This window comes from Bos mutus, chromosome 7 (assembly GCF_027580195.1).
Source record: "Bos mutus isolate GX-2022 chromosome 7, NWIPB_WYAK_1.1, whole genome shotgun sequence".
NCBI classification, from domain to species: domain Eukaryota; kingdom Metazoa; phylum Chordata; class Mammalia; order Artiodactyla; family Bovidae; genus Bos; species Bos mutus.
The window spans coordinates 16,714,869-16,737,275 of record NC_091623.1 but is presented as its reverse complement, the minus strand read 5'-3'; positions in this window follow the sequence as shown (position 1 = coordinate 16,737,275).

Sequence of the window (22,407 nt, the reverse complement as noted above, 5' to 3'; positions counted from 1 at the left end):
GTCATCCTGCTTATTTAACTTATATGCATAGAATATCATGTGAAATGCCAGGCTGGATAAAGTACAAGCTGGTAGCAAGACAACCAGAAGAAATATAAGCAATCTCAGATATGCAGATTATACCACTTTAATGACAGAAAGTGAAGAGGAACTAAAGAGTTTCTTGATGAGGGTGAAAGAGGAGAGTGAAAAAACTGGTTAAAAACTCAGCATTAGAAAAACAAAGATCATGTCATTTGGTTCCATCTGTTCATGGCAAATAGTAAGGGAAAAAGTGGAAACAGTGACACATTTCATTTTCTTGGGCTCCAAAATCACTGTGGATGGTTACTGCAGGAACACGTTTAAAAGATGTTTGCTTCTTGGAAGAAAAGCTGACATACCTAGGCAGCTTATTAAATTGCAGAGAAATCACTTTTCTGACAAAGGTCTGTATAGTCCAAGCTATGGTTTTTCCAGTAGTCATGTACAGATTTGAAATTTGGACAAAAATGAAGGTTGAACACTGAAAAAATTGATGGTTTATACTGTGGTGCTGGAGAAGACTGTTGAGAGTCCCTTGGGCAGCAAGGAAATCAAACCAGTGAATCCTAAAGGAAATCAACCCTGAATATTCACTGGATGGACTGATGCTGAAGCTGAAACTTCAATATTTTGGCCACCTTATGCAAAGAGCAAACTCATTGGAAAAGACCCTGATGCTGGGAAAGATTGAGGGAAAGAAGAGAAGGGGGCAACAGAAGATGAGATTGTTAGATGGCATCACCAACTCAATAAACGTAAGTTTGAGCACACTTCTGGGGATAGTGAAAAACAAGGAAGCCTAGTGCTTTGCAGTTTGTGGGAATCCCAAAGTGTTAGATATGATTTAGGGATTGAACAATAACAAAGTAACCCTGAAATATATTTTTGGACCTTAATTTATATATAATTCTGTGGCCCAGATGGTAAAGTGTCTGCCTGCAATACAGGAGACCCAGGTTCGATCCCTGGGTTGGGAAGATCTCCTGGAGAAGGAAATGGCAACCCACTCCAGTATTCTTGCCTGGAAAATCCCATCAATGCAGGAGCCTGGTGGGCTACAGTCCATAGTGTTATAAAGAGTCGGACATAGCTGACTGATTAACACTTTCACTTGCTGTTAAATGATATATGGGATTCAGATTAAAATACAAAAGTTGTGCTATAGTTGCCAATGAATAGTAAACTGATATGAAAGTTGTACATGTATTCTTTATAAATTTGGGGGGCTACCAATCATTGAAAATTAGGATAGTTGAATTTAAATACACATTTAAATTAAACATAACAAGGGCCATTTTTAAAAAGTAATTATTCCATGATATCTAAGTCAGCTGTGTAAAAACTGATTTTTTTTCTTAAATGATTTATCCAGTCTCCCAATTTTTGGCAATATTTCAGTCACCAGAGTTACCTGTGCCTCGTTTAACCTCTCTTCATTGCCCTTTTCAATATATTCCAGAACATCACCATTGATATCTTTTGCGACACTAGTGGCTCTCTCATCTTGCCCTGTTATGCTTTGCAATGGCTCACTGACTGCCTTTGTAAATATCTCAGCATCGAACTTTTAGCATCACAGTTGGCAGGACCTGAGGTTTATGTGTTATGTACTAACACTGTTTGATCATTTGATCTTTTTTCTTCAGCTTGTGTCCTGCCTTCTAAATTGAGTCGTTTCTTCCCGTCTCTTTAGTCTTTCTCCTGTTTCTTCCCTCCTTTTCTTACATTGACTTTCTTTCATTCTTCTCATTCTCCTCTACCGTATGTGATGCATGTCCTTCTCTTCCCTTATTTATTTCTATTCATAATCGTGCTTTTACTCTAGTCCTATTGGGTAAACTAGTTTATTTACCACCAAGAAACCTTGACATTTTAATGAGAAGATGGCCATGTTTCCTGAGACAATGATTAGAAGAATAACTCTCTGGGAAAAACACTCTTTTTCTTTAGTATTTAAAAAAAAAAAAATCATGGCTCAGCAAAAAAGCAACAGCTATGAAAGTTTATTTTTGTTTTTTTAATCACATGCATGCTATGTTAAGTCGCTTCAGTCATGTCCTACTCTGTGCGACGTTATGGACAGCAGCCCACCAGGCTCCTTTGTCCATGGGATTCTCTAGACAAGAATACTGGAGTGGGTTGCCATTTCTTTCTCCTTTTAATCACAAATGATTAGTAAAAACTTAGAAAAAACACATATAGTATTGGATGATTTCTAATCTTTTACGCTTCACCATATATTGGGTATACTGAAAGTTGTAATATATTTATAAGAGCATTTAGGTGAAAATATTTCAGTATTGATTCTCTATTGAAATTTGAATCCTACATTTGAACTTGTACCAGGATCAATTTTATCAGAGATATTTGTCCATTTAAGTGTTACTCAAGATTTTCCTTATTGTGGCATCGTAGTCAGTGTCATAGGATAATAAATATAATACCCTTTTTCTCATCTCTACTCCCTCATCCTTACTAAATTATTTTGCTTTGTGTCACTCAGTCATGTTCTCCAAGTCTCTGTGACTGTAGCACTCCAGGCTCCTCTGTCCATGGAATTCTCCAAGCAATAATAATGGAGTGGTTGCCATTCACTTCTCCAGGGGATCTTCCTGACCCAGGGATTGAAGTTGATTCTCCCACATTGCACACAGATTCTTTACCATCTGAGCCACCAGGGAAGACCTATGAGAGAATTAGTATCAAATATTGAATTCTAATTGAACGTCCAGTTCTATTCTTCCATACACCACTGAAAGGAATGTAGTGGGTGTCTGTCATTTTCTTGACAATCAAGAACAACCTGCCACTTCTCCAACCCTTGTTCTGGTGGCAGCAACATAGCTTTGCTATGGAAAAATCTGTTAACAATTGCATGAAAATGTGTTCAATCAAGGTATGTTGTTTCCTCCTCACTCAGTATCATTATTTATTTTAATTTGGGAAACCTAAATTCTCTGACAGAAATGGAATCTTGTAGGATGTGACACAAAAGACAAAAGTGATTTTCTCCTTGATATATATGTTCATTAGGATCTCCTATCTAGAGCCCTGTAGCTATCCCCAGGCAAGTCCTTCAGAGACTTGGTCTTAAGTTTGTCTGAGCCATCTTTTGTCTAATAATATATATTAGTCAATATATGGTTTCTATAGAATTTCATTGTCTTTGGTTTGGTTTCAAGTGATTTTGGTCATAGGATTTTTCTGTTCAATCTCTCTATTTCTACAACCTAAAGAGATAAGATAGATAAGAATCTTTATTTTACTGGAAAGAAAGTGAATCCTCCCTGAGCATCTCTTTCTCCAGGCTTTTAAACTAAATAGAAGCAGGCTTTAACAGAAGGAGAAGAAGGAATGTAGAAGGCTAGTTTTATATATCTATTAGCTTAAATCTTAAAATCAGAAAACAAAAATATTTCTTACACCCACACTTCCTTAGTGCATGATTAAGAAATGCTCAGAACTCCAAAGAATCACTGGCAACCCATTGACATTATCATTTTAGTTGAAATCTTCTATTTTAAGGCTAGAGAATCCTCTGTGATGTGTTTATTCATCATAAACCTAACAGAATTCGTATCAATTTTATAGATGGCTGAAAATTACTTGTATATAACTGCAATCAGTGGGTAACCCAATATATATGTAGACAAATGAATAGGGTCTTTACAAAATAGAATATCAAAAGAGCCAATGAACCTATCAAAAGTAATCATTTTACTGGTCATCAAGAAAATGCAAAGTAACACTACAATGCTAAGTCGCTTCAGTTGTGTCCGACTCTGTGCAACACCATAGACGGCAGCCTACCAGGCTCCCCCGTCCATGGGATTCTCCAGGCAAGAAAACTGGAGTGGGTTGCCATTTCCTTCTCCAATGCATGAAAGTGAAAAGTGAAAGGGAAGTCGCTCAGTCATGTCCGACTCTTAGCGACCCCATGGATTGCAGCCTACCAGGCTCCTCCACCCACTGGATTTTCCAGGCAAGAGTACTGGAGTGGGGTGCCATTGCCTTCTCCGAACACTACAATATCACATATCAAAATCCCTAAAATAAAAAAAAAATGAGGAAAATACCAAGTATTGACCGCAGCTTAGACTCTTATATGTGCCTGATAGGAATGTAAAACTGGTAGATAGTATCTAATAAAGCTGATCTATAAATATACAATAATTCAGAAATTTTACTTCTAGGTATAAAGTAAAGTGAAAGTGAAAGTCACTCAGTCATGTCTGATTCTTTACACCCCTATACAGTCCATTTATTCACAAAATGGTATGTACAAGGATTTTAAAAGTGATATTAATTATACGTGCTTAAATGGAAAGCAATACAAACGCCATGAAAAGTAGAACTGATAAGTAATGTATATGATATTTGTACAACAAAATAATACTGTATGGAAATGAGAATGTATGAATCATAATCACACACAACCATATGGATTCACTTCATCAACATAATGTTGAATGAAAACACACATACATATTATACATTGTTTACAAAATATTCAAAAACTAACGTGTGAGATGGATGCTGCAAATTAGGATAATATTAGGGGACAGTATTATCTGGAGCCCCAGAGAACAGGTTCTAGAACATCTAGTAAAGTTCTATGTCTTGATCAAGGTACCAGTTTTACCAGTTAATTCATTTTGTGAAAAATTCATCAACTCGTAAACTTTTGACTGTTGAATTTTTCTGCAAATGATATATATGAATAAAATATTTTACTGTAAATATAGCTTGTCAGAGGAGTGTGTAATTTTTCACAGCAAAGATTTGAAACAGCGGACCAGTGTTAACAGCTTCATTACAGCTCAGAGTTTTATTCGCCAAAGGATAGTACACCCTCAAAGTGTGAGGGTGGCTGACGGTGAAAGAGAGGCCTCAATCTGTCTTGGCTTTCTCATTTTATAAGTTTTGTCTCCACCCTCACCCCTCCACCCCCACCCCCGAGCTTGCCCTGTGCAATTGGGCTAACCAGGAAAGGGGCGTGTTTGTTTCACTTGAGGTTCTCACTCTGGTCAGGTCCATGGATTATCTTTTGTTCCATTTTCATGGGCTTGTCCCTTTCCTTGTGTTTTATCCACTGCCATTCTGGACTCCTTTTTCCTATTCTAACTACCTAACATAACTTTTGAATAGGAATATGTGTTACAGAGCTTGAAATATTTTTTTGTAGGATACAGGGATTATATGACACTAATGAGCAAAATTGGTTTCTTTTTTAATATTATACCAGCCATTAAAAAATACCTCTATGTTTCTGATCTCTACCTCCATATCTTATTTTATACTCTTTATTGAAATGAAATAAAGTAATAGTAATCAAAGATATACTTGTTTACCAATGCAGAAATGACAGAATTAGTTCTATTAAGGGAAATGGAGTGAAATAGCTTACAAGGAAAGTATAGAACATTTGGTACTACCAAATATTACTACCATGAGCAATTGTGAACTTGTAGAATATTCCTTGGTGTAAAAAGTTCTCAGAATATGTATGAGGTGAGAACTTTAAACATACTCATTAAAACAGTCAGTTTGAAATATTCGTGTCCAAAGCAAATAGATTCCCTCACAAAAATGTCGAATTTATACAGTCAGTCTAGCTTCTGTTAAACTTCTTTGGAAAAGCAGTATTATAAACAAACAAATATTTAAGGAAAATTGATGAAAAGAAATGAAGATTTGGCATAAATTTTTTTTAAATTGAGAGATTTGAATGAGCAAGTGAGGAACAACTATTTTTCTCTCCAGGCATGGCAAACTTAGTGTGCAAGACTAGGTAAGGATTAACAGGTTTCAAATAATTTTAGTGGGTTATTTTGTTTATTTTTCAAAGATGAAGGAAATGCACATTGCAATATTAGCTTGCAAGGACCATGGGGATATAGGAATTAAGCCCATAAACAGTAAAGCGTTTGAAGGATGTAAATGTAACATAAACATAGATATGCATTGTATACAAAGAAATAAACCTCCCAACCCTATTTTATTAAAGAGGTATCACTATAATTCTTTTTTAGGTTCTATTTTTTTACTTTTATTTATTTTCAATTGAAGGATAATTGCTTTACACTATTGCACTGGTTTCTACCAAACATCAGTGTGAATCAGCCATAGGTTTACCCATGTTCCCCCATTGCAAGGAAGAAGCCAAGTCTGACTCCATGATGAAGATTGTTTCTTTGACTTGCTTTTAATATTATAAGCATACTCAATGGCTTGCCGCCTGGAGGACCCTGCCCCTCTGCTTGACTGTAAACTAAAGTGCCTTTGTTCAGCTCATGGAGGGATAGTTTGTTCCTGCCAACTTGTGAATAACAGAGATTAACACACCTCTTCCAAAGGCTGGACATTCCCTTAGAGATGTTTTGCAAGACTGAATATGCTTTCACTTTATTTCAGCACTATATCTCCCTCTCTATTCTGCCTTTTGACTTTAGTTCCTCATTACTTCTTTCTCTCTGATTGATAAAAAACCTGGCATCCAGACCCCAATAAGATGGTTATTTTAGGCACTAGCCTTCCATCTTCTTGGTCTGCCTGCTCTCCGATTAAAGTCTCTTCCTTGACTCAACACCTCCTCCCTCAGATTCATCGGCCTATCATGTGGCGAGCAGAATGTGCTTGGACTCAGTAACACCTTCCCACTTGAACATCCCTGCCTCTTCCCTTCCCATCCCAACCTTCTAGGTTGTCACAGAGCCCAGGTTTCAGTTCCCTGAGTAATACTGCAAATTCTCACTGGCTATTTTTTTTTACACATGGTAATGTATGTTTCCATATTATTCTCTCTATACCTCCGTACTTCCTTCCTCCCCCGCCCAGTGAAAAAGTATTACTGTATTTCTTTACTTGCACACTAAGTGTTTCTCCTCGTTCTTCCTTTTTCAAATCTATAATGAACATTTCTCCCTTCTTGTTAATCCTCAAAGACATATTTCTTCTTTCTCATTCTCAATATCACTTTCTATCATAGGCCCTTACCCACATGATTATAAAATGTCAATTGTTTTCTAGATGAGCTTCTTTCCTATATCTGGTGTTCAATCTGGTTCGCTGGACATAGCACTTACCAGACATAAAAAATCTCTGTACTAGATCAGTGTCATCAACCAACGGCATGCTGAAGTCAGTTAGTGCCTATTCCTGGAAGGCAGGAGGAGAAGGGAACAACAAGAGATGAGATGACTGGATAGCATTACTGACTCAATGGGCATGAGTTTGAAAAGCTCCAGGAGTTGGTAATGGACAAGGAAGCCTAGCTTGCTGTAGTCCATTGGGTCACAAAGAGTCAAACACGACTGAGTGACTGAACTGAACTGATTCCTGGAAGGAGATTATGTGTATCACTTTTTGTAGCTTGATAGTTCCATGGTTATAGTATCTATATCTGGAAATGAGCAGATGCTAGTGTGTAATTTCCTCAGTCTGTGTTGTCTCAACAAAGATTTGAGATGGTGGATCAGTGTTACAGCTCAGTTATACTTCAGAGTTTTATTCAGCAACCAAAGGATAGTACACCCTTAATGCATGAGGGTGGCTGACCCCAAAGGAGAGGTCTCAATCCACCTAGCTTCCTCTTTTTATATGTTTTATCTCCTCCCCTTGAGCCTGCCCTATGCAAATTGGACTCCCCAGGAAGATGGGCGGGGGTGGGGGCGGACTATTTGTTTCACCTGAGGTTCTTACACCATTCCTCAGATTTTCTTTTGTTCCATTTTCATGGACTTTTTTCTTTGTCTTTTAGCCACTGACATTTTGAACTCCATTTTCCTATTCTACCTACCACTAAAAAGAAGGCTTTTTAATATTTTTTGATGGCTGGCATTTTTTTAAAGATTATCTGTATATTTTTGTATTGAATCACTTAAAGGAAAAGACTCATTGGAAAAGACTCTGATGCTGGGAGGGATTGGGGGCAGGAGGAGAAGGGGACGACAGAGGATGAGATGGATGGATGGCATCACTGACTCGATGGACGTGGGTCTGGGTGAACTCTGGGAGTTGGTGATGGACAGGGAAACCTGGCGTGCTGTGATTCATGGGGTCACAAAGAGTCGGACGTGACTGAGCAACTGAACTGAACTGAACTGAACTTAAAGGATAAACCACATATCCATAATCTATGCTACACATTCTCTAGGATTCAATTAATACTTTATATATTTTCCTTTAGTACATATACAAGTGAACTATTCTCCATGGTTTACTTGCTATGTAATTTACTTATCTCCCATAGGTTAGATGCATTTACTCTTATGACCCAGATAATCACGATGGTGTGATCACTGACCTAGAGCCAGACATCCTGGAATGTGAAGTCAAATGGGCCTTAGAAAGCATCACTACAAACAAAGCTAGTGGAGGTGATGGAATTCCAGTTGAGCTATTTCAAATCCTGAAAGATGGTGCTTTGAAAGTGCTGCACTCAATATGCCAGCAAATTTGGAAAACTCAGCAGTGGCCACAGGACTGGAAAAGGTCAGTTTTCATTGCAATCCCAAAGAAAGGCAATGCCAAAGAATGCTCAAACTACCGCACAATTGCACTCAACTCACATGCTAGTAAAGTAATGCTCAAAATTGTCCAAGCCAGGCTTCAGCAATATGTGAACCGTGAACTTCCTGATGTTCAAGCTGGTTCTAGAAAAGGCAGAGGAACCAGAGATCAAATTGCCAACATCTGCTGGATCATAGAAAAAGCAAGAGAGTTCCAGAAAAACATCTCTTTCTGCTTTATTGACTATGCCAAAGCCTTTGACTGTGTGAATCACAATAAACTGTGGAAAATTCTGAAAGAGATGGGAATACCAGACCACCTGACCTGCCTCTTGAGAAATCTGTATGCAGATCAGGAAGCAACAGTTAGAACTGGACATGGAACAACAGACTGGTTCCAAATAGGAAAGGAAGTACGTCAAGGCTGTATATTGTCACCCTGCTTATTTAACTTATATGCAGAGTACATCATGAGAAACGCTGGACCGGAAGAAACACAAGCTGGAATCAAGATTGCTGGGAGAAATATCAATAACCTCAGATATGAAGAAGACACCACCCTTATGGCAGAAAGTGAAGAGGAACTAAAAAGCCTCTTGAAGAAAGTGAAAGTGGAGAGTAAAAATGTTGGCTTGAAGCTCAACATTCAGTAAATGAAGATCCTGGCATCTGATCCCATCACTTCATGGGAAATAGATGGGGAAACAGTGGAAACAGTATCAGACTTTATTTTTTGGGGGCTCCAAAATCACTGCAGATGGTGATTGCAGCCATGAAATTAAAAGATGCTTACTCCTTGAGAGGAAAGTTATGTCCAATCTAGATAGCATATTCAAAAGCAGAGACATTACTTTGCCAACAAAGGTCCGTCTAGTCAAGGCTATGGTTTTTCCTGTGGTCATGTATGGAAGTGAGAATTGGACTGTGAATAAGGCTGAGCACTGAAGAATTGATGCTTTCGAACCGTGGTGTTGGAGAAGACTCTTGAGAGTCCCTTGGACTGCAAGGAGATCCAACAGGTCCATTCTGAATGAGATCAGCCCTGGGATTTCTTTGGAAGGAATGATGCTAAAGCTGAAACTCCAGTACTTTGGCCACCTCATGTGAAGAGTTGACTCATTGGAAAAGACTCTGATGCTGGGAGGGATTGCGGACATGAAGAGAAGGAGACGACAGAAGATGAGATGGCTGGATGTCATCACCGACTCGATGGATGTGAGTCTGAGTGAACTCCGGGAGTTGGTGATGGATAGGGAGGCCTGGCGTGCTGTGATTCATGGGGTCACAAAGAGTCAGACACGACTGAGTGACTGAACTGAACTGAACACCAAATGTGCTCTAAATTTTCCTATGCTTGATAAATATCTCTTCTTTTTTGATATCAACCTTTGCATACTTCTTTGACTATGTCTATAAATATCACTCTTTAAAACAATTATTCCTCTACATAGCATTTAATATGTCATTTATAAATTTACATTGCTATTATTTCATCTTTAATTATGTTATACTTCCAGTTAGATTTATATGTGATTCAATTATCCATTTGATCATTTATCTAGTCATTATATATACTCAGATAGTTGCTAATTTATTCTGTTTGATTTAAACATCTTGAGAGTGAGGACTAGGCTGTTTGACTTTATATACCCAGACAGATATATAGTTGTTGCTCACTTCATGAGTTTACCAAGGACATGTTGAATATCTGTAAGTTTCAGTAAATGATACCTATAAGTTGTGTAAATGGCTTCCTAGGTGGCTCAGTGGGAAGGAATCTGCCTGCCAAGCGGGAGACTTGGGTTCAATCCCTGGGTCAGGAAAATCCCTTGAAGAAGGAAATGGCTGCCCACTCCAGTATTCTTTCCTGAGAAATCCTATGGACAGAGAAAAGTAGCTGTCTACAGTCCTTAAGGTTGCAAAAGAGTCAAACACTACTTAAAGACTAAACAACAACAGCAATTTGTATAAACTCTTGTCACATCTAGAAGTTATCAGGTTGATTGTATATCTTTTATTTTTTTATACTTTCTACCAAGTCTTTTTTACCTTACGTACTCACTTCCAGAAGGGGACACCATATACTTTGAACATTTCTTTCATCACTTATAAGCAGTATTCTTCAGTATCTTTATATTAGTTGTTAAGCATTCTATATTTATAGCTAGCTATTATATATCACCCACATTTTCAAGGAATATTAATATCAAATTATATGAGAAGCTGTACAAGCAATGTGATAGTTGAAAATTTTAATAACAGACATTTTGATAGTATTTATTTTTAACTTTTCCTTCTAGCATCAGTCTAGCACTTGAAAACATTGATAAATGATCCAGTCAATTATAAATGTATTTGTGTTGGCATGATTAGAGTTAGAAGAATAGATTAGTCTATTTGTTTTCTTCAAAAATGAGAAACCCAGTTCCAACTAGAGAATATATCTGTCTTTGAGGAAGAGGAGTGAAGAGGAGTTGACTTTAGGTGCAAATTATAGCCTATGTTTTGAATTACAATGCTAGAATATTGATCATATTTTGGCTCTGTGTGTTCTCTGACTTTATTCTTTTACTAGTTTTAGCATATGGAAAAGTATATTTCCTCTGTTAGTATCCTTATGTAAATCTCAAGGAAATGTTTATTGTCATATCTAAGATATTCTGACTGTGTCATGTACATGTTACCTGGGGGTGGGTGGGGTGCAGGGTGATATAATAAACAGCTTCCATCCAAAGTGAAGAGGGAGTCCCACAAGGAGTCTTGCAAGAAAATTCCAAGGAGGAGTTTGGGAAGGGCTATATTGACAACAAGTTCAGTTCAGTCGCTCAGTCATGTCTGACTCTTTGGGACCCGATGGACTGCAGCACACCAGGCCTCCATGTCCATCACCAACTCCAAGAGTTTACTCAAACTCATGTCCATTGAGTTGGTGATGCCATTCAACCATCTCATCCTCTGTTGTCCCCTTCTCCTCCTGCCTTAAATCTTTCCCAGGATCAGGGTCTTTTCAAATTAGTCAGTTCTTCACATAAGATGACCAAAGTATTGGAGTTTCAGTTTCAGCATCAGTCCTTCCAATGAATATTCAGGACTGATATCTTTTAGGATGGACTGGTTGGATCTCCTTGCAATCCAAGGGACTCTCAAGAGTCTTCTCCAACACCACAGTTCAAAAGCATCAATTTTTCAGTGCTCAGGTTTCTTTAGAGTCCAACTCTCACATTGATACATGACTACCAGAAAAACCATAGCTTTGACTAGACTGACTTTTGTTGGCAAAGAAATGTCTCTGCTTTTTAATATGCTGTCTAGGTTGGTCATAACTTTTCTTCCAAGGAGCAGCAGCTGTGCGGTGCTGGAGTGATTTTGAGGAGATACCCCACGTCCAAGGGCAAAGGAGAAGCCTCAGCAAGATGGTAGGAGGGGCAAAATCATGTTTAGAATCAAACCCCATACCTGCCAGAGATGCTTAGAGGGCTCAAACAAACCTTGTGTGCACCAGGACCCAGAGACCCCACAGAGACTGAGACAGAACTGTGTTTGAGTATCTCCTGTGGAGGTACGGGTCAGCAGTGGCCTGCCACAGGGGCAGGGGCTCTGGGTGCAGCCGACTTGGGTATAGCATAAGCCCTCCTGGAGGTGGTTGCCATTAACCCCACCACAGAGTTGCCAGAACTTACACAGGACTGGGAAATGGACACTTGGAGGGCACAAACAGAACCTTGTGCACACTAGAACCCAGGAGAAAGGAGCAGTGACCCCACAAGAGACTGGCCCAAATTTGCCTGTGTGTATCCAGGAGTCTCCAGCAGAGGCGTGGGTCAGTGTTGGACTGCTTAAGGGTTGGGGGCACTGCTACAGAGTGTAGCAGTGCATGCATGGGACCTTTTGAAGGAGGTCACCATTATCTTCATTACCTCTACCATACTGACAACAAAGTAAATATACAATTAGTGATAAATTGTGGTTAGTGATGTGACAAAAGTTATTGAGCTTAAGAATTACAGATGGTAAAAATTAAAGATTTTAAGAATGTTTTGGTGATGGACAAGGAAGCCTGGCATACTGAAGTCTGTGGGATTGCAAAATGTTGGACATGACTGAGCAACTGAACTGAAGAATGTTTTATGATCAATTTTGTTATCAGTAAAACTCAGAGAAATAACTAAAGAAATTATGATTCTTTGATTTTTTTGAACAAGAAAAATTATACTATAATTTAATATAGCTGCAATTACAAAATAAGTAGGCTGAGTTACCTTGTCTTAAGTGTGTGTGTTAGTTTCTCAGTCATGTCCAACTCTTTACAATCCCATGGGCTATAGCCACAAGGCTTCTCTGTCCATGGAATTCTCCAGGAAAGAATACTGCACTGGGTATTCATTCCCTTCTCCAGGGGATCTTCCCTACCTGGGATCAAACCTGGGTCTCCTTTACTGTGGGCTGATTCTTTACCATCTGAGCTAACTGGGAAGCCCCACCATATCTGATGTCTACAATAAAGAGTCATCAAAAGATATTCAGAGTGAAATAACATTCCATTCGTTCATTATAAATTAAAACAATTTACTAAAAAAATCCCTTACCTATTATAAAAGAGGTCTCATATTATCGAAATTATTAAGGATATAAATTCCAATTCATTAATCCAACCCTATGTTCACCTGATAATTAAGTAAATTTTTAAAATACATGTGTTTAACATTTACTGTCTTAACACAGTTTCCCATAAATTTAGACACAAAAATTCTGTAATAAGATTTTGCTGAGAGATAAAACCTACAGATACAAGAGTGAGAAATAAAATCAGGCCAAACCAATCAGAGTTTAGGATTACAGACAGAGGCAGCATCAGTTCAGTTCAGTAGCTCAGTCGTGTCCAACTCTTTGCGACCCCATGAACTGCAGCAAGCCAGGCCTCCCTGTCCATCACCAACTCCCGGAGTTCACCCAAATTCATGTTCATCGAGTCAGTGATGCCATCCAGCCATCTCATCCTCTGTCATCCCTTTCGCCTTCTGCCCCCAATCCCTCCCAACATCAGAGTTTTTTCCAATGAGTCAACTCTTGGCATGAGGTGGCCAAAGTACTGGAGTTTCAGCTTATCATCATTCCTTCCAAAGAACACCCAGGACTGATCACCTTTAAAATGAACTGGTTGGATCTCCTTGCAGTCCAAGGGACTCTCAAGAGTCTTCTCCAACACCACAGTTCAAAACCATCAATTCTTCGGCTCTCAGCTTTCTTCACAGTCCAACTCTCACATCTATACATGACCACTGGAAAAACCATAGCCTTGACTAGATGGACCTTTGTTGGCAAAGTAATGTCTCTGCTTTTTAATATGCTGTCTAGGTTGATCATAACTTTCCTTCCAAGGAGCAAGTGTCTTTTAATTTCATGGCTGCAATCACTATCTGCAGTGATTTTGGAGCCCAGAAAAATAATGTCAGCCACTGTTTCCACTGTTTCCCCATCTATTTGCCATGAAGTGATGGGACTGGATGCCATGATCTTCGTTTTCTGAATGTTGAGCTTTAAGCCAAGTTTTTCATTCTCCTTTTTCACTTTCATCAAGAGGCTCTTTAGTTCTTCTTCACTTTCTGCCATAAGGGTGGTGTCATCTGCATATCTGAGGTTATTGATATTTCCCCTGGCAATCTTGATTCTAGCTTGTGCTTCTTCCAGTCCAGCATTTCTCATGATGTACTCTGCACATAAGTCAAATAAGTAGGGTGACAATATACAGCCTTGACATACTCCTTTTCCTATTTGGAACCAGTCTATTGTTCCATGTCCAGTTCTAACTGTTGCTTCCTGAACTGCATACAGGTTTCTCAAGAGGCAGGTCAGGTGGCCTGGTATTCCCATCTCTTTCAGAATTTTCCACAGTTTATTGTGATCCACACAGTCAAAGGCTTTGGCATAATCAATAAAGCAGAAATAGATGGTTTTCTGGAACTTTCTTGCTTTTTTGATGATCCAGTGGATGTTGGCAATTTGATCTCTGGTTCCTCTGCCTTTTCTAAAACCAGCTTGAACATCTGGAAGTTCACAGTTCATATATTGCTAAAGCCTGGGTTGGAGAATTTTGAGCAGTACTTTACTAGCATGAGATGAGTGCAATTGTGCGGTAGTTTGAGCATTCTTTAGCATTGCCTTTCTTTGGGATTGGAACGAAAACTGACCTTTTCCAGTCCTGTGGCCACTGCTGAGTTTTCCAAATTTGCTGGCATATTGAGTGCAACACTTTAACAGCATCATCTTTTAGAATTTGAAATAGCTCAACTGGAATTCCATCACCTCCACTAGCTTTGTTTGTAGTGATGCTTCCTAAGGCCCACCTGACTTTACCGAGCTTAATTGTAGAACTGGTGTGTGAGAGAAAAGGAACAATAAATTTAAGAAGCTACTTATGGAGATCGAAAGGTGCTATTAAAATACTCAACATATATTTATTTTCTCTCAGATGTAACCCTCTGAAGGGGTATGATATTTATTATAGGCCACATATTAAATGCTCTCAAATATGAATTTCTGTTTGTGTACTTGAGGGACCAAACTATGACCTAAAGATTATTGTTATTTCCTAAGCTTTAATTGTGCTTTTTGTGTTCAGTCACACAGTTATGTATGACTCTTTGTGACTCCATGGACTGTAGTAGCCCTCCAGGCTGGTCTGTCCATGGACATCTCCAGGAAGGAATACTGGAGTAGGTTCCCATTCCCTTCTCCAGAGCATCCTCCTGACACAGGGATTGACCCTGGGTCTCCTACACTGCAGGCAGATTCTTTACTGTCTGAGTGACCAATGTAGCCTGTACTTTATCCAAATGCTACTTTATCCAAAATGATATAATCAGTGTGGAAATAGTAGAAATGCTTTCATATTTACTGTCAGTATGTTATCAAGAATATGGCTTTTTCAAATGTGGAGAGAATTATCTGCTTCTATGGGAAAAAGAAGTTCTGTGGACATGTGTTAGCATGGTATCTGTTCCAAACATCATACTGAACAATCACTTAACCTCTAGAACCTCAGTTTCTCACCTTTACAATTGTTTAGTGTGTCTACTTTTCTTTTGTCGTTGGGTTGTATAGAAGCAAATATCAAGCGAGATAATGGAAAAGAATGGGCTTTTAAAACTCATAAGATTAGGTAAATGTGTGCAGTGATTATTCAGTACATCCAAACACATTCATAGAATAATGAGACCAATGATCTTATGGCTTTGGTGCCAGAGAGTGTAATTTCTGGGACTCTGAACATCACCATTTATTGCTATGGAAACCATTTACACATACACACAAAAAACACAAACTCACACCTAAAGGCCTTAGTATTAATGACCTTGAAGCAGTGTATGGTGTTCTAAAATATACTTTGAAACACATTCTATTGAAAAAGAATCCTTGATACTGTCAATATCTAAATGGCAGTAGCAGTTCAATTGATGTAATGCTGTTCTGGCATTGCAGCTATGTTAATAAACAGCCTGAGTAAATGAACCAAGAAAGTGTCTTATGATCACTGTCAACCTCAGCAAAGACATAGGCAATGACAGCCACAGTTACACCATCTTGAATGTCAGGGGAATTGCTGTCCTGCTACTCTTTGCAGAAACTGACAGCTGTTAAGTCAGCTCTGGTATAATTATTAACGATTTTGTGTGTTTGATTTTGGTGTTAAATTTCAAAGTCAGGATACAAATTACATAATGCTACAGTGAGTTATAAATATAATGATTTGAATCAATGATTTGTTTCCTATTTTGAATAATGATTTATCCAGCTATTATGGATAATGATTATCCATAATAATCCAACACAATTATGATCTGAGAGTTTTACCAAATTGATGTGAAAACATGACACAGGTATGTACGAAATTCTGATCATATTAACTAAAACTGGAAGCAAACAAGATGTCCTTAAATAAATAAAAAAAGATAAACTACTGTACATCCATGCATCTGACTACTACTCAACAATAAAAAAGGATAATCTGTAAAGTCAAGTAAAAACTTGGAAAAAATCATGTATAAATACTGCTAAATGAAAGAAACCAGAGTGGAAAAGCTACATACTGTATGATTCCATTTAGGGGACAATCTAGAAAATGCAACAGTATAGAGACAGTAAAAGATAAATGATTGTAGAAATGTGTTGATAGTTTTGAGATGTTGACATCATTCCTCATAATGCTCTAATGGTAGATGCATAATATGAATCTGTTAAAATCCATAGAACTTTATAACACAGAGTGAATGCTAATGCATGCAAACTTAAAAATACATATATTAAGGAGATAATGCAACTCCACAATGGAATGCAGAACTGTGAAAAAATAATCTAATTATTTATGAAATGACATCAATGAAGTATGTGTCCTGTGTGTACAGGTTTGTGTGTGTGTGTGTGTGTGTGCGTGTGCACATGAGCAGTGGAAGGTGTGTGGGGAGGTGTGTGGAAATGCTCACCCAAGTATCTTTTCAAGGAAATTGAGTCTATATTTCCTTGGCAAAAATAACTCTCTATATAAGCACCCTACTCTAGCTGATAAATTTCTTTACCAGGGGGATACTGATTACAATTTCATAAATCATTGTACACATATTTGGAAATGAAATTATTAAGCAAATGGATGACAGTAAAGAAGGATTGATCTCTCTTGGAGAGGGGCATTACAATTAAGGAGAAGGCTAGGCCATTCTGTGTGGTAATGGATTAAATTAGAAGGAATCAATATAAATTCGAGTGTATAAAGTTGGTATACACACATGCAGGTCTTCCCTGTTGGTTCAGTGGTAAAGAATCCACCTACCAATGGATTCTTGCAAGCTACAAGAGATACACGTTGGATGCCCGGGTTTGAAAGATGCCCTGGAGGAGAAAATGGGAACCCACTCCAATATTTCTACTGAGAAAATCCCACGGACAAAGGAATTTGGCAGGCTACAGTCCATGGAGTCAGGAAGAGTCAGATACAATTGAGTATGCATACACACACACATATATTTCTGTGTCTTTCCTTTGATACCACAGTAGCAATGAACATAGCTAGTACCCAGATTTTGATTTCTAATATTGTTTCTCCAAGAAAAGGAAGAAAGTGTCTCTGGAGAAAGGGCTTGACTCTGTCTGGTCAGGGAATATATCAGGTAAGTTGGAGCATTCTGTAATGTCAGAAAATAAGGAAATATTTTTTTCTAATGGTGAAGATATGTCAAAGGAACACACAAGCCAACCAAAAGAATCCCATTTAAAGATCTGAACAACCAAATAAATAAACTAGCATGGGATTGTAATGTAAAATACAAAATTATTACCTGTAAGTTCATTCTAATATAAATAGATGGCTGAAAAAATAAACAGAATAAATAGAACACTATTTTGTTTATAAAAATTTCCAATGAATTATGTAGATATTCTTAAGGAATTGAAGCATAACTCCCCACTCCTTACATATGGGCCTTACTTAGTGACTCCCTTCAAAAAGCATGGTAGCTAAAGAAGAAAAATTAAACTGTATTTGTTAATATGCTATCCATATATAAAAATAGATTTTATATTATCTGATATGGTTAATAACAATTATTCTAAACTGTTTTCTTTATTTGGCTTGATTGGTTATCTCTTATTGGCAACAGAGAAATGATAGCTATGTTCTAGCAAGAAAACAGAGAATTCAACGAAGGAATAACAATATATTTTAGAAGCAGAGGATGCTCTTCATAATAAATTTTATTGTATTATGACACTGTCAACAAAATATTGTTCCCTTGACACTTCAGCTCAACACTTCAAAATTCTAAATGTAGTAAAAATTTCAAGAGATTTTGTTCAAATTTAGATTCTTTTTCCCTCAGAGCCTGAGCCCATATGTCAAATTTTCTCACCACAAATATAGAAGGAATAAAAGCCTACAATTTGCAATTGAATTTTTTAAAGCAATACTAGAGTAAAAGATGTACAAGGTGATCCAATAATATTTTAAGATTCCTACAGGCTGATCCCTTTGAAGTATATTATTAAGGGGATACCAAAAAATGACATTTGTTATAAATAAATAGCAATACCAAATAAAGATGCTATTGAAGGCTTCAAAAGGATTAATGATCATTAATACATTGAAAAATAAATTACTATATTAACATACTGTGCATTTCTGTCCTAGAAAGAAAGCATTGTACTTTACAGACAAATGTTAGAAGTACTTAGGAGAGTCTTTATTATGTATTAAAGCTTTACTCATTACATAAAGTGGAATTTTTATAAAATTATGCCAGCAGTCATTTCAATGAGAAGGTGATGCATTTGTATTTTTCTATTTCTGTTGTAAGAAATGATATACCATTCAATGTATTCCATTTGAGATATATAATTTACTTTGAGATGTATTCAAAACAGGATGAGTTAATAGATTAATACAGAAAGCAAGTATATGAAAGTAGGATCTACGTGTGGTTATGTGTTAATTTTAAGCTTTTAAAATTTGGCTACTTGAATTTTTTCCTAATAAAATTTGGTGGGATTGTTATAATTGCAAAGGAAACCAAAGAAAGGGAGAAAATATTGTAGTACATTGTATGATATTGTGACTTATATTAAGAATTTATTTGTCCCCATTTCTGGTACAGAGCCCATAAAACTCTTTGAATTTATTGTGATGAGATTGATAAGGGTGTCATTTGCTATGTCAATGAGGTGACTTTTGTGAAACACTTAGGTAACCCAAGTTTGGGCTCTAGTAGCCAGGACACCCAATGATGTGATTAGAGAGGACTGGAAGTTTCAGTTTCACCCACTGACCTCTGAGGAGGGGAGAGAGCCTGGAGGTTGAGCCAATCAACAATGGTCAATGATCTTAATCAGTCATGAATGTATGATGAAGCCTTCATAAAAACCCTAAGGATGGCTTTCAGAGACCATCTGGGTTGGCCAACACATAGTAATTTGGGGAAAGTGGCATGCTCAAAGAGTGTGGAATTTCCATGCTCCTTCCCACATGTGCTATGCATCTATTCCATTTGTTTGTTTGTTTTTTCCCGACCTGTATTATTCCACAATAAACCAGTAATCTAGTAAGTAAAATAGTTCTAAGTCCTGTGAGTCACTCTAGCAAATTAGTCAGACCCAAGAAGGGGACCCCTGGAACCTCCAATCTAAAGCTACTCAGTCAGATGCATAGGTGATAACTTGAGCTTGCTTCTGTTATCTAAAGGGGAGGGAGAGTCCTGTGATATAGATTGTGATATAGGTTATGATATAGATTGAATCCCATCTCTGGATATTCATTTCTGAATACCATCTCTTTTCAAGTAGTGTCAGAATTTAGTTGATTTGTAGAACACCCAGCTAGTACTGGGAAACACTCTCCCTTAACACACACACTAGAATTGGGGGCAGAACTCATTATACAAGTTTGAGAAATGACTGTACTCAGAACATATGTGACTTCTATATTTAAATAGGTAAGAGGCAATCCGTCCAACTAAAAAATGAGGGAATAAAAGGAAACCTGAAATGACATTTCATAGAGTAAGTTATGTAAGTGGCCAATAATAAAGCAAAGACATTTTCAATATCATTATTCATTAAATACCCATGCCATTTAAGCCATAGTAAGGTATCAATATACACCTACCTAAAATATCTAAAATAAAAATATTGACAACACCATAGGTTATTTGATAAAATAACCAATTCTCACATATAATCAGCATATAATGTATGCTCTCACATATAATCAGCCATTCTACATTTCAGTATTTACCCAAGAGAAATAAAAACATATGTGCAGTTTATCTTTGAACAATCTGAGGATTTAGGGCACCAGTGCCCTGCACAGCTGAAAACCCCTCATGTAATTTTATAGTCTTCCCTCTTATAGGGATTTCTGCATCTGTGGCTTCAACCAAGCAGGATTTGAGTAATATTGTAGCACATAATTATTGAAACATTTGCACAGAAATGGATTTGTGCAATTCAAATCATGTTGTTCAAGGGTCAGCTATACATAGAATCTTTTATGTGAAAACGTGCATAGACATTTTATACATAACAAAAACCATAAAAAAACATGCTTGTAGTATTGCATAACTCCAGGCAGTATCAACTTGGATCTTAATTTACTTGGCTCTGAAAAAATGTAGTAATCAGATTATTTACTATTTTTAAAGCCTGTTAGAATTTATAATGGAGAAGGCAATGGCACCCCACTCCAGTACTCTTGCCTGGAAAATCCCATGGATGGAGGAGCCTGGTAGGCTGCAGTCCATGGGGTCGCTAAGAGTCGGATACGACTGAGCGGCTTCACTTTCACTTTTCACTTTCATGCATTGGAGAAGGAAATGGCAACCCACTCCAGTGTTCTTGCCTGGAGAATCCCAGGGACGGGGGAGCCTGGTGAGCTGCTGTCTATGGGGTCACACAGAGTCAGACACGACTGAAGCGACTTAGCAGCAGCAGCAGCAGAATTTATAAGCTTTATGGGGTCAAAATATTGTTGAAGTTTTTTGAAAAGAGAACTGTATAATTATTTCAAAGACATTTCTCAAACTGCAAGTGGAGATCTGTGTTTGTTATACTTATTTAGCTCCCACTATTTGTATCCGGGTAAAAAGTATAAGGACATCCACACTGTGATAGTTAATTTTATGTGTCACCTTGAATGGGCCTCAATGTGCCTAGATATTTGGTCAAACATTTTGACTGTTTCTGTGAGAATGCTTTTGGGTGAGATTAACATTTATTTAATAAATCAGTATACTAAGTAAAGCGTGGAGAACGCAATGGCACTCCACTCCAGTACTGTTGCCTGGAAAATCCCATGGATGGAGGAGCCTGGTGGGCTGTAGTCTGTGGGGTCGCTGAGAGTCGGACATGACTGAGTGACTTCACTTTCATTTTCACTTTCATGCATTGGAGAAGGAAATGGCAGCCCATTCCAGTATTTTTGCCTGGAGAATCCCAGGGATGGGGGCCCCTGGTGGGCTGCCGTCTATGGGGTTGCAGCAGGGTCGGACACAACTGGAGTGACTTGGCAGCAGCAGCAGAAAGTAAAGCATATTGCCCCCTCCCAATAATATGAAAGTGTTATTTGCTCAGTTGTGTCTGACTCTTTGCAACCCCACGAACTTTAACCCACCAAGCTCCTCTGTCCTTGGAATTCTCCAAGCAAGAATACTGGATCGGGTAGTCATCCTCTTCTCCGGGGATCTTCCCGACCCAGGGATCAAATCCAGGTCTCCTACACTGCAGGCAGATTCTTTACTATCTGATCTACCAGGCAACCTGGGCCTCATACAATTTGAAGGCCTGAACAGAACAAAATCTGATTTTTCCCTGAGTAAGAGGATTCTGTATGATGGCCTTCAAACTGAAATATTGGTTCTTTCTGGAAGATACAGTAACTTCCAACCTCCAGACTCAAACAGAGACTTTGGTTCTGCAGATTTTGGACTTGCCAGCCTAGGTGGCATAATCATGTAAATAAACATGTACACACCAAATATACCTATACATCTCAATATATGGGTTTCCTCTGTGGTAAAGAATGCTCCTGAAATGCAGACGCCCCAGGAGAAGCAGGTTCAATCCCTGGTCAGGAAGATCCCCTGGAGGAGGGAATGGCAATCCACTCCAATATTCTTGCCAGGGAAATCCCATGAGGAGAGGAGTCTGGAGAGCTACAGTCATTGCAAAGAGTGAGACACGTCTGAAGAGACTTTGCAAGCATACACGCATCTCAAAAACCACGTGTGCAAAAATATATGTATATATACCTATATATGCAGATGACACTACTTTTATGGCAGAAAGTGAGGAAGAACTAAAGGGTCTCTTGATGAAAGTGCAAGAGGAGAGTGAA